The sequence below is a fragment of the Mus caroli genome, unplaced genomic scaffold (assembly GCF_978045245.1).
Source record: "Mus caroli unplaced genomic scaffold, Mus_caroli_1 scaffold_13, whole genome shotgun sequence".
Taxonomy (NCBI): domain Eukaryota; kingdom Metazoa; phylum Chordata; class Mammalia; order Rodentia; family Muridae; genus Mus; species Mus caroli.
Genome location: NW_028227268.1, coordinates 102,317,968 through 102,331,186, shown reverse-complemented (window position 1 = coordinate 102,331,186; position 13,219 = coordinate 102,317,968). Strand labels below are relative to the sequence as shown.

The 13,219-nt window shown below is 38.5% G+C and overlaps 1 protein-coding gene across 3 annotated transcripts in view; it reads left to right on the top strand.

Annotated features, from left to right (window-relative positions):
- Vps54 (VPS54 subunit of GARP complex) overlaps positions 1-13,219 on the top strand; it is a 96,801-nt gene that overhangs the window by 16,560 nt on the left and 67,022 nt on the right. The window contains exon 1 of one of the 3 annotated variants that reach the window (XM_085829088.1): positions 11,603-11,670. The exons of the other annotated variants lie outside the window; for them this stretch is intronic. The gene's annotated coding sequence lies outside the window, so the exon portion shown is untranslated. Of the gene's footprint in view, positions 1-11,602; positions 11,671-13,219 lie in introns of those variants that run through there. 3 annotated transcript variants of the gene reach the window in all.

Here is a 13,219-nt window from a genome sequence, read left to right as displayed (position 1 = left end):
GATAAAAAGACATAGACTAACAAACTGGCTACACAAACAAGACCCAACATTTTGCTGCTTACAGAAACTCATCTCAGAGAAAAAGATAGACACTACCTCAGAATGAAAGGCTGGAAAACAATTTTCCAAGCAAATGGTATGAAGAAACAAGCTGGAGTAGCCATTCTAATATCTGATAAGATTGACTTCCAACCCAAAGTCATTAAAAAAGACAGGGAGGGACACTTCATACTCATCAAAGGTAAAATCCTCCAAGAGGAACTATCAATCCTGAATATCTATGCTCCAAATACAAAGGCAGCCACATTCATTAAAGAAACTTTAGTAAATCTCAAAGCACACATTGCACCTCATACAATAATAGTGGGAGACTTCAACACACCACTTTCACCAATGGACAGATCGTGGAAACAGAAACTAAACAGGGACACAGTGAAACTAACAGAAGTTATGAATCAAATGGATCTGGCAGATATCTACAGAACATTCTATCCTAAAACAAAAGGATATACCTTCTTCTCAGCACCTCATGGTACTTTCTCCAAAATTGACCACATAATTGGTCACAAAACAGGCCTCAACAGATACAAAAATATTGAAATTGTCCCATGCATCCTATCAGATCACCATGGACTAAGGCTGATCTTCAATAACAAAATAAATAATAGAAAGCCAACCTTCACGTGGAAACTGAACAACACTCTTCTCAATGATACCTTGGTCAAGGAAGGAATAAAGAAAGAAATTAAGGACTTTTTAGAGTTCAATGAAAATGAAGCCACAACATACCCAAACTTATGGGACGCAATGAAAGCATTTCTAAGAGGAAAACTCATAGCTCTGAGTGCCTCCAAAAGGAAACTAGAGAGAGCACACATTAGCAGCTTGACAACATACCTAAAAGCACTAGAACAAAAGGAAGCAAATTCACCCAAGAGTAGTAGACGGCAGGAAATAATCAAACTCAGGGGCGAAATCAACCAAGTGGAAACAAGAAGAACTATTCAAAGAATCAACCAATCAAGGAGCTGGTTCTTTGAGAAAATCAACAAGATAGATAAACCCTTAGCCAGACTCACTAGAGGGCACAGGGAAAGCATCCTAATTAACAAAATCAAAAATGAAAAAGGAGACATAACAACAGATCCTGAAGACATCCAAAACACCATCAGATCCTTCTACCAAAGGCTATACTCAACAAAACTGGAGAACCTGGATGAAATGGAGAAGTTCCTAGACAGATACCAGGTACCAAAGTTGAATCAAGATCAGGTTAATGATCTAAACAGCCCTATATCCCCCAAAGAAATAGAAGCAGTCATTAATAGTCTCCCTACTAAAAAAAGCCCAGGACCAGATGGGTTTAGTGCAGAGTTCTATCAGACCTTCAAAGAAGATCTAATCCCAGTTCTTCACAAACTATTCCACAAAATAGAAACAGAAGGTACTCTACCCAACTCATTCTATGAAGCCACAATTACTCTGATACCTAAACCACAAAAAGACCCAACAAAGATAGAAAACTTCAGACCAATATCCCTTATGAATATTGATGCAAAAATCCTCAATAAAGTTCTTGCTAACCGAATCCAAGAACACATCAAAACAATCATCCATCCTGACCAAGTAGGTTTCATCCCAGGGATGCAGGGATGGTTCAATATACGGAAATCCATCAACGTAATCCAGTATATAAACAAACTCAAAGACAAAAACCACATGGTCATCTCCTTAGATGCGGAAAAAGCATTTGACAAGATCCAACACCCATTCATGATAAAAGTCTTGGAAAGATCAGGAATTCAAGGCCCATACCTAAACATGATAAAAGCAATCTACAGCAAACCAGTAGCCAACATCAAAGTAAATGGTGAGAAGCTTGAAGCAATCCCTCTAAAATCAGGGACTAGACAAGGCTGTCCACTTTCTCCATACCTATTCAACATTGTACTTGAAGTCCTAGCCAGAGCAATTCGACAACAAAAGGAGATCAAAGGGATACAAATTGGAAAAGATGAAGTCAAAATATCACTCTTTGCAGATGATATGATAGTATATATAAGTGACCCTAAAAATTCCACCAGAGAACTCCTAAGCCTGATAAACAGCTTCGGTGAAGTAGCTGGATATAAAATTAACTCAAACAAATCAATGGCCTTTCTCTACACAAAGAATAAACAGGCTGAGAAAGAAATTAGGGAAACAACACCCTTCTCAATAGTCACAAATAATATAAAATATCTTGGCGTGACTCTAACTAAGGAAGTGAAAGATCTGTATAATAAAAATTTCAAGTCTCTGAAGAAAGAAATTATAGAAGATCTCAGAAGATGGAAAGATCTCCCATGCTCATGGATTGGCAGGATCAACATTGTAAAAATGGCTAATTTGCCAAAAGCAATCTACAGATTCAATGCAATCTCCATCAAAATTCCAACTCAATTCTTCAAGGAATTAGAAGGTGAAATCTGCAAATTCATCTGGAATAACAAAAAACCTAGGATAGCAAAAACTCTTCTCAAGGATAAAAGAACCTCTGGTGGAATCACCATGCCGGACCTAAAGCTTTACTACAGAGCAATTGTGATAAAAACTGCATGGTACTGGTATAGTGACAGACAAATAGACCAATGGAATAGAATTGAAGACCCAGAAATGAACCCACACACCTATGGTCACTTGATCTTCGACAAGGGAGGTAAAAACATCCAGTGGAAGAAAGACAGCATTTTCAACAAATGGTGCTGGCACAACTGGTTGTTAACATGTAGAAGAATGCGAATCGATCCATTCCTATCTCCTTGTACTAAGGTCAAGTCTAAGTGGATCAAGGAACTACACATAAAACCAGAGACACTGAAACTTATAGAGGAGAAAGTGGGGAAAAGCCTTGAAGATATGGGCACAGGGGAAAAATTCCTGAATAGAACAGTAATGGCTTGTGCTGTAAGATCGAGAATTGACAAGTGGGACCTCATGAAACTGCAAAGCTTCTGCAAGGCTAAAGACACCATCAATAAGACAAAAAAACCACCAACAGATTGGGAAAGGATCTTCACCTATCCTAAATCAGATAAGGGACTAATATCCAATATATATAAAGAACTCAAGAAGGTGGACTCCAGAAAGTCAAATAACCCCATTAAAAAATGGGGCTCAGAACTGAACAAAGAATTCTCACCTGAGGAATACCGAATGGCAGAGAAACACCTGAAAAAATGTTCAACATCCTTAATCATCAGGGAAATGCAAATCAAAACAACCCTGAGATTCCACCTCACACCAGTCAGAATGGCTAAGATCAAAAATTCAGGTGACAGCAGATGCTGGCGAGGATGTGGAGAAAGAGGAACACTCCTCCATTGTTGGTGGGATTGCAAGCTTGTACAACCACTCTGGAAATCAGTCTGGCGGTTCCTCAGAAAATTGGACATAGTACTACCGGAGGATCCAGCAATACCTCTCCTGGGCATATATCCAGAAGATGTCCCAACCGGTAAAAAGGACACATGCTCCACTATGTTCATAGCAGCCCTATTTATAATAGCCAGAAGCTGGAAAGAACCCAGATGTCCCTCAACAGAGGAATGGATACAGAAACTATGGTACATTTACACAATGGAGTACTACTCAGCTATTAAAAAGAATGAATTTATGAAATTCCTAGCCAAATGGATGGACCTGGAGGGCATCATCTTGAGTGAAGTAACGCAATCACAAAAGAACTCACACAATATGTATTCATTGATAAGTGGATATTAGCCCAAAACTTAGGATACCCAAGATATAAGATACAATTTGATAAACGCATGAAACTCAAGAAGAATGAAGACCAAAGTGTGGACACTGTGCACCTTCTTAGAATTGGGAACAAAACACCCAGGGAAGGAGTTACAGAGACAAAGTTTGTAGCTGTGATGAAAGGATGGACCATTTAGAGACTGCTGTATCCAGGGATCCGTCCCATAATCAGCTTCTAAACGCTGACACCATTGCATACACTAGCAAGATTTTGCTGAAAGGACCCAAATATAGTTGTCTCTTGTGAGACGATGCCGGGGCCTAGCAAACACAGGAGTGGATGTTCACAGTCAGCTATTGGATGTATCACAGGGCTCCCAATGGAGAAGCTAAGAAAGTACCCAAGGAGCTAAAGGGATCTGCAACCCTATTGTTGGAACAACATGATGTACTAACCAGAACCCCGGAGCTCTTGTCTCTAGCTGCATATGTATCGAAAGATGGTCTAGTCGGCCATTAATGGAAAGAGAGGCCCATTGGACTTGCAAACTTTATATGCCCCAATATAGGGGAATGCCAGGGCCAAAAGAATGGGAATGGGTGGGTAGGGAAGTGGGGGGCGCTATGGGGGACTTTTGGGATAACATTGGAAATGTAATTGAGGAAAATATGTAATAAAAATATTAAAAATTAAAAAAAAAAGAACTTTATAAAAAAAAAAGAGTTGTCAAGCTTCACTTTACTGTGTTGTTTTTGTTTGTTTGTTAGAAGGAACAAAAAGGCCTAAATTTGCTTATGATGCATTACTGACGGAAATATTTAGCAAAGCAGATAGTTTAACAGTGTGCTTTGTTTCTTCTAAGTATTTTCTTTGTGTGTATGTGTGTGTGTGTGTGTGTGTATACACATAAAGATACATATGTATGTGTGGGTGTACATGTATGCACATGCATGTGGAATCAAGAGGGAACAGCCTTTGGCGTTGTTCCTCTGGTCCCATCAACCTTCTAGAATTTGGGACAGTGTCTCTTACTGGTCTGGAACTCAGTAGGCTAGGCTGGCTGACTGTATAACCCAGGAATCTCCCTGTCTTTATCATGCTGTACTGGGATTACAAGTGCATACTACCATGCCCAGCTTTTTGAAAGTGCAGGTTCTGGGGCGCAAATTCAAGTCTTCAGGTTGGCAAGGCAAGCACTTTATTGACTGAGCTTTGCTCTTAATCTCTGTAGTTTTATTGTTAATTGGTTAGTTATACTATAGATAATTAGATAGATATAGATAAAATTAGTTATACTATAGATAATTAACCATTTCTTTTTAATTTAATTACGTGTTTGACTATTGGAAATTTTTACTTTAAAAAAATTCTAGGGAATATATATATATATGTGTGTGTGTGTGTATATATGTATGTATGTATGTATGTATGTGTATATATTATTAGAGATTGAACCCAAGGCCTCTGTGAATACCAGGCAAGTATACCACTTAATCATGTCCTCATGGGCTGGTTAGTTTTCTTTTTTTTTTTTTTTTTTTTTTTTTTTTGGTTTTTCGAGACAGGGTTTCTCTGTGTAGTCCTGGCTGTCCTGGCACTCACTTTGTAGACCAGGCTGGCCTCGAACTCAGAAATCCGCCTGCCTCTGCCTCCCGAGTGCTGGGATTAAAGGCGTGTGCCACCACGCCCGGCTCTGGTTAGTTTTCTGTCTGCTTGACACAAGCTAGGATCATCTGGGAAGAGGAAACATCAATTAGAAAATACTCCTATCAGATTGGCCTGTAGGCAAGCCTGTGGATCATTTTCCTGATTAATGATTAATGTGAGAGGGCCCAGCCCACTGTGGACCATGCTGACCCTGGGCTGTATAAGAAAGCTAGGAACTGATCAAGCCTTGGGGACAAACTAGGATTTCTGTACCAGTTTCTTCCTTAGGCTTCCCCATTGATGGACTGTGTATGGTTGACATATTAGCTAGCTAGATAAGCCCTTTCCTCCCCAAGTTGCTTTTGGTTCTTATCACAGCATAGAAAGCAAAATGGAACACCCCTTCCACCACCACCTTTTTTTATTTTGGGGCAAGATCTGGTTTTGAACTCTATAATGTAGGTGGGTTTGAAATCACACTATTAACTATTAACAAGATGATTGAAGTTGCAGTTTTCTTGTCTTAGCCTGTCTAGTGTATAAACTGAGGATATCACCACCTCAAGTTATGATTGAAGGAGAGACTGAGGAGGAGAAAGAGACAACCAAGAGAGATGGGTGAGAGAAAGGGGGCCAAAAGAGTGCATAGCTGAAAGAAATAGTAGAGTTTAAGGGAGTGAATGAGAAGCTCAGGGGAGGAAACCCCATGAGCTGAAGTTAATAAGGTAGACTCAGGGTGCCAGTATGCATGGATTCAGTCTGTAGGTAGACTCAGGGTGCCAGTATGCATGGACTCAGTCTGTAACAGGTACTTGTTTTTGTTTTTTTCTTTCTTTGTTTTTTTTTTTTTTTTTCTAAGATTTTTTTTTTATTTTTATTTTTGAGTACACTGCAGCTGTCTTCAGACACACCAGAAGAGGGCATCAGATCCCATTACCAATGGCTGTGAGCTACCATGTAGTTGGTGGGAATTGAACTCAGAACCTCTGAAAGAGCACTCAGTGCTCTTAACCACTGAGCCATCTCTCCAGCCTTGTAGCAGGTTCTTGTGATACTGAGGAAGCCTGGAGGCCAGCATGTGCTTTGGTGTGCTAACAGGCACCGCAGATAACCGATTGTCCTGGGTTTGTTTTGGACCTGACACCTAGGAACTGAGATGATAGGCTAATGCTGGAATTATTTTTAATTATATTCTCAAATGTATGTATATTTGTTTTCTTTGGATGTGTAATCTAGAAATGAAATTTTATGGGAGAAAGGGGAGAAGATGATACGGATATTTTAGAAGGGCACAGTACAGCCTTCCCCCATCTTAAAGGACAGGTAGACCACCTTTTCTGAAAGAGTGTATCTATGGGAAATAAAGACTAAGATGATCAGCAAAGGAAGGTAAGTCAACATTCAATTGTAAGAGTCTGGAGTACCACTTAGTGAAACTTGAGATTAGTTTGGGAAGTAATAATTTTTAAAAGTTTTTGAGCTGAAGTATAACAACAGGAAGTATAAGTATAATTTAGTGGATTAATCCTAAAACTCTCTATATAGTAGTTTAGACTGGAAGCAGAGGGACCAGTTAGAAGTCTGTAGAATGACATAGGACAGGCAATTTTAGATTGTACACTAAGGTATCACATGTGTTGAGTAGGAGAAAAGAAATTGTTAGTATATTTGACTAATGCTAAGCATAAAGACATTTCTGATATTTTCAATACTATTAATACAATTAAGAAAATGATTTCAAAATACCACCAAATATCTAGTTCATATTAAAAGTTTCAGGTATATTGCTTTTTTTTTTTAATAGTAGGATTTAGTCAAGTATGACGGCCTTTAGGGATGGAGACTAAACTAGAAAAAAAAGTATGATGACACATATGTATGAAAGTGCCATAATGAAGCCCATTATTTTGTATGGTAACTTAAAAATTAATAGTATGTAGCTGTATTTAATCTACTTTAGTAAGATGTGTTGTGTAGATTCAATATATTAAGCAAGAATAATAAGGTGGATCTTTTTATTGATTTATGTGTAATCTTAAGGATAATTTAGAGTTGACTATAAATATTTTTATAATGTTTTCTCTAGGCAGTATCTATCACAGTGTAGAAGTAAGGACATAAGTTTTAAATCCAATCTAGGTAATGTTTGTAATAAATCCTAACTGTAGAGAATGGCAATTGAAACTAGAATTTAGGGAATTCCATTTTCTGTATATGGTAAAACTTTTGTGCAACATTGTAGTGGTGAGTTTGGGTCACACTACTTTGGTTCCTGGCAGGTCGCATACATGCACCCGGTGCCCAGGAGCTATCTTTATTCCTGAATGGAAGACAGACAGACAGACTGACACACATACACACAGACACACACCAGTTAATTTAAAAATGCCTTGGCTACCTCAAAGACTGGGCACTCCTAAACCTTCCTTTGTTACCCCAGGCCCAATTGAGGAATTGGCCAGTGACCACCCACCCAAATTCTCACATGACTGGTTGGCTTTCTCTCCTGCAGCTCCTGTGTCCCATCTTTCTCCCTTGAGTCATGGCAATGTTCTCTGTCCTTTTTCCCAGTTCCTAGCCCATGCAAATCTTTGCCCAGCCATTGGCCTCTGGCATCTTTTTTTTTTTAAGATTTATTTATTTCATGTATTCGAGTACACTGTCGCTGTTTTCAGACACACCAGAAGAGGGCATTGGATCCCCATTACAGATGGTCATGAGCTACCATGTGGGTTCTTAGAATTGAACTCATGACCTCTGGAAGAGCAATCAGTGCTCTTAATCAGCCATCTCTCCAGCCCAGGTGCTGGCATCTTTATTGATTGATCAAAAGCCAATTGAGGACAAGGGCCTTCAGGGTTTGGTCTGATTAAATCAAAGCATTAGAACCAATCCCCACTCCAAAGTAAACTGAAACTGTTTGATAAGTTTTTTCCATATTTGAAGTTATACAATAATGTCATCTTGAGGTACATTGAGTAGTATTTACAAATTGAGTAGTTTTTTCTGCATACTTACATTTTGTACTAGTATTTTACAAATATGTAATTTCCTTTCCTTAAACTTTTACTTTGAAAATCATATGGAAAAACAAAAGAATGTTCAATACTCATATATTTTACCTTGTTTTTATATTTTGTCAGATTTGTTTTATGTGAATTCTTTGCTTAATCACTTAAAAGGAAATTGCAGGTAGTGAGATATATCACTTGTAAATACTTTTCTTATTCTAATGCTAAGCATAAAGATATTTACAATATGTTTTGTACTTTTCTTTTGTTGTTTTAAATGTATATGATTACACTGTCACTATCTTTAGACACACCAGAAGAGGGCATCCCATTACGGATGGTTGTGAGACACTATGTGTTTGACTGGGAATTGAACTCACGACCTCTTAATCACTCATCTATCTCTCCAGCCTTTTTTTTCAATACTGTTAATATAACTAAGAAAATTAATGATTTCAAAATACATTTTATCACCAATTCATATTTAAAAGTTCCAAGAGTTTCTCAAAGCCATTTTATAAAAAACAGGATTCAGTAAAGTATAACTGCTTTTTAGTTGTTGGCACTTTACTAATTTAGTCCAGAATGGCTTATTAAAATCAATAAGTAACCAGATTAGTTTTCTTATAGCCTTATGTTTTTGATTTGGTTGTTTCCTCCTTAAAGGCTTAAACCGTAATCTCCTGTTTTCTGTTTTTTTTTTTTTTTTTTTTTTTTTTTGTAAATTGAAAGCTAGGCCTTTAGCAAATAGGTCAGTAATGATGCCTTTAAAGACTCCAATGTCTGTATATTTTCTTAGCAGCATCTCCCCCATTCTCTTGCATGTGCTGTGTAGACTAGGTTAGCCTTGAACTCACAGAGATGCAGAGATGAAAGGTGTGCTCCCCAGTGTATTTTTTACACTAGATAGGATGCTTGATTGGTTGTTTCCTGTACCAAAAACGGTGAAATAGATTTTCTGGTAACCCTGAAAAATAACAGTTTTTATCAAACTATGAAGAAGTCCAAGTGGATGAGCCTATTTGCTGTGGGTTCTAGCTTTGTATCTTTGTTTCTTATTTATAACTCTTTTAAAAAGAGAATTGGTGCCAAGCGTGGTGGCGTACGCCTTTAATCCCAGCACTTGGGAGGCAGAGGCAGGCAGATTTCTGAGTTCGAGGCCAGCCTGGTCTGCAAAGTGAGTTCCAGGACTTCTAGGACTATACAGAGAAACCCTGTCTTGAAAAAAACCAGAAAAAGAGAGAGAGAGAGAGAGAGAGAGAGAGAGAGAGAGAGAGAGAGAGAGAGAGAGAGAGAGAGAATTAGCTATGTTTTCTATTTATGTGTATGGGTTTTTTTGCCTTCATGTATATCTCTGTTATGTATGTACAATACTTGTCTAAGCCAGAAGAAAGTATTGGGTCATCAGAAACTGGGGTTACAGGTGGTTGTAAACTGTCTTGTGGATGCTGGGAACTGAACCCAGGTCCTCTGGAAGTGCAGCAAGCACTTTTAACCACAGAGCCATCTGTCCAGCTCCTATCCCATTTGCCAGGTTTCCAACCTGTTGTTGTTTTTGTTTTTATATTTGTGATTTTGGGGGCCTTAAAGCAGTAAAATAATATTTGTACTGTAGTCCAGTTGCAATGTTGTTCCATTTATAGTTTTTCCTAATGATTTTATGATAATTAGTGCATTGTCAGTTACATAGTACAAATAATATGTAATTATAATAACCAGTCTGTGAGCACTAATATTGAGATAGCATTAGATATTATATAATTATATTATCATAATTTTTCAAGTATTTTTGAGATGTAGTCTTTTTCATTTATTTTACAGATGATGAAAGGAACATATAAGTTAAGGAATTTCGTATGGTTATACTGTTGGTGAATGAACACAAACAAAATGGACTAAAAACTTATGCACTCTATTCATTTTGGTAGTATGCCAGTATTGTAGTCTTGTTGAATGAATGGCATGTCTCATCTTTAATATTTTGGGTACAAGATTATTATGTATTTGTACATTTAAGAAAAGATTTAGAATGTTTAACTGTGGGATTTTTTTTTCAAACAAGGAAAAATAAGTTTCTTAGCAAACAAAATATTCTGAACAACTTTCATAATTGACCACAGATGTAGTGACAATTTTGAAAATTTGGTTTCTTTAAAAAACACAGACATGCTGGGCAGTGATGGCGCATGCCTTTAATCCCAGCACTTGGGAGGCAGAGGCAGGCAGATTTCTGAGTTCGAGGCCAGCCTGGTCTACAGAGTGAGTTCCAGGACAGCTAGGACTACAAAGAAACCCTGTCTTGAAAAACAAAAACAAAAACAAAAACAAAAAACAAAACAAACACAGACATAAGAATATGCTTTTATTTTAATCCTAGGTGTGGGATATGGGGCTGCTACAGATCATCCACAGCAGGTGACTGTGATTTGTCTTGTGCTCTGGTGGGACTGTGATTTTGCCAGTCGCAGATTGTTTCTGCAGTTGTGTGATGTTTGGAATCCTGGGGAATTTATAGCAGGTAGATAAATGCTAGGGCCCTGAGAGTCAGGGGTGGGTTATTGGTTGTTTGTTGTTGGTCATTTTTTAAAGTAGTTGTGTGGAAAGAAGAAACAACAAGAAAGTAGATATCATGACAGCAAAGATCAAACTTGTCCCAAGGAACTTGATGCCCATAATCTTTAGGAAGTAGTCTAATGATGTCACCCCTTTTCTGACCCCTGACTTTATTTGGAGATCTCTTTCCTTTTCTCTTTATCCCTTTCCCCCACCTCTTAACTACTGTTAGGGGGTTGAAAGGGTAGAAGAAAAGGGATGGAGAAGGGAGGAAGAAAGAAGAACCCACAAAGTAGTAATACAGGTAACTGTAAGTGTCGTTCAGGCTAGGCAGAATTGGAAATTTGATTCCAAGTGCTTTAGAGAAAACTTCAGGGGATGAAAAGATGGATTCATTTACTTTTTTAAAGATGCCAGCAAAAACTTATTTTGGCTGCTACAACTGGAATAGCCCTACTTTACTCCCAGAGTGGGGATTTTCTGTTTTTTTTTTTTTTTTTTTTTTTTTTTTTTTTACTGTTTCTGTTTCAAAAAAGGTTGGGAGAATGGCTGTGCACCTGGAAAAATTGTGAGTGGGAGTGGAGGGACCTGAGAAACAAAGCAATAAATGGCTGAAACAGAAAACAAAGGTTCACTCTGCTCTCTTGTTTTTGAAAGGGTTGCAGAGGTGCCTGTGCAACTGGAACATTTGTGGGTAGAAGTGGAAGCACTTGGGAGGTGAGGAGCATCGGAAAAGGGAGAGTATTAGGACTCAGTCCAGGTGTCTGAGCAAGGCAATGGGGTCTCCTATAGGAGAAAGAAAGGAAAGAAACTGCTGGAGGGTGGTCGCCATGCTGACAAGGCGGGACAGTCTGATGAAACACCTTGTTCCAAGAGAAATGGTTAATCTCGAACCAACTGTGCCACCAGAGTTAGAGAAGGGATGGCCCAGGGTTACAAGATCACCCTCAGCTTTCCAGTAGTCATACAGCATATGCCTGCTAACAGTGTGGACAAAGGTTATGCTGAGATAAGATGGCATCCTATAGAAATGATACATCTGAGGCGTTTTAAAGAGGCCATGGTTTCGTATAGGATGTACATGCCTTACTGGAAACATATTCTAAACAACTGGTCTACTCTAAATAGAGTTATTCCCCGGGATTGGAAGAGATTGGTAACAGCTGTACTAGAGGCCGGTCAGCAGTTGCAGTGGTTAACATGGTGGACAGAAGGAGCCATAAACATTGAACAGCAAAGCATAGCGAGGGGAGTAGATACAGTAAAAGATGAGTTGCTGGGTAAAGGCGGTACTCTGATATACAAGAACAGATCTAATTGATGACTGATGACAATACTGTAGGACAGTGTCACAGTAGACTGTGACCACACTGCTTAAAGACTCAGATCTCAGTTACTTAATTGTGGGAAATTTTGTCATTTGCAACAAAATTGTGAATAAGGGATCTCTAAGGGCAATGGTATTTCTAAATATAAACCAGAAAGAAGACCAGGGCTTCTAGGGGTGTGCAGGCAGTGTTCCAGGAGTTGCCATCAGACCAAAGATTAGTTGGTCCAATAGAGAGAGAGAGATCCAAGGCAATTTCTTGAAGTCTAGAAATGGTCTTGGGGGCCTGACTTAGGCCCTGCAGGAAAAATTACAAGCCATTTCAGTTAAGGAACAATAGTAGCAGACAGATACTGGGTTATAGAAAAAACTGTGGAATTAAATCAGCCTATATAATATAAGGATTTATTAACACCAGAATGGAAGCCAGTGAAAGTTGTGTTGGACCTAGATTTGTTTATATATCCACAGAAAATGAAAAGCTGTGGATAAGATACCTTCAAACTATTAAAGATTAGAACTGAGCAGGAGAGATTGACCACTGACCCAAAAGTGCTTAACTTCATTGAAAATGTCATTGTTTATAATTTCCCACCGCACCCAACGTAATTAATGGCTTAGAAGAGCAGTGGGGGGATGTAGTGACAATTTTGGGATTTTGGTTTTAAAAGGTTTCTCCACTTACATAGTAAGCTAATTCAAGCAGAATTAAATGTCTAAAAGCAGATTTATTTGGGAACAGTTCTAGGGCGAGTTCATCAATCTCAGAATGAGGGCAGAGAAGTCACACCCAGGCTATGTATGGCAGGCAAAGCTTTATGGATTATAGGTGAAGGAAAATGGCATGACAGCCATAAGCTTGTGCTCGAGTATGGTCACTTAGGTGGGGAATTGGGGAGGAAGTTGCAACAGTTGTTAGGAATTTGGAACTGGGCTTTC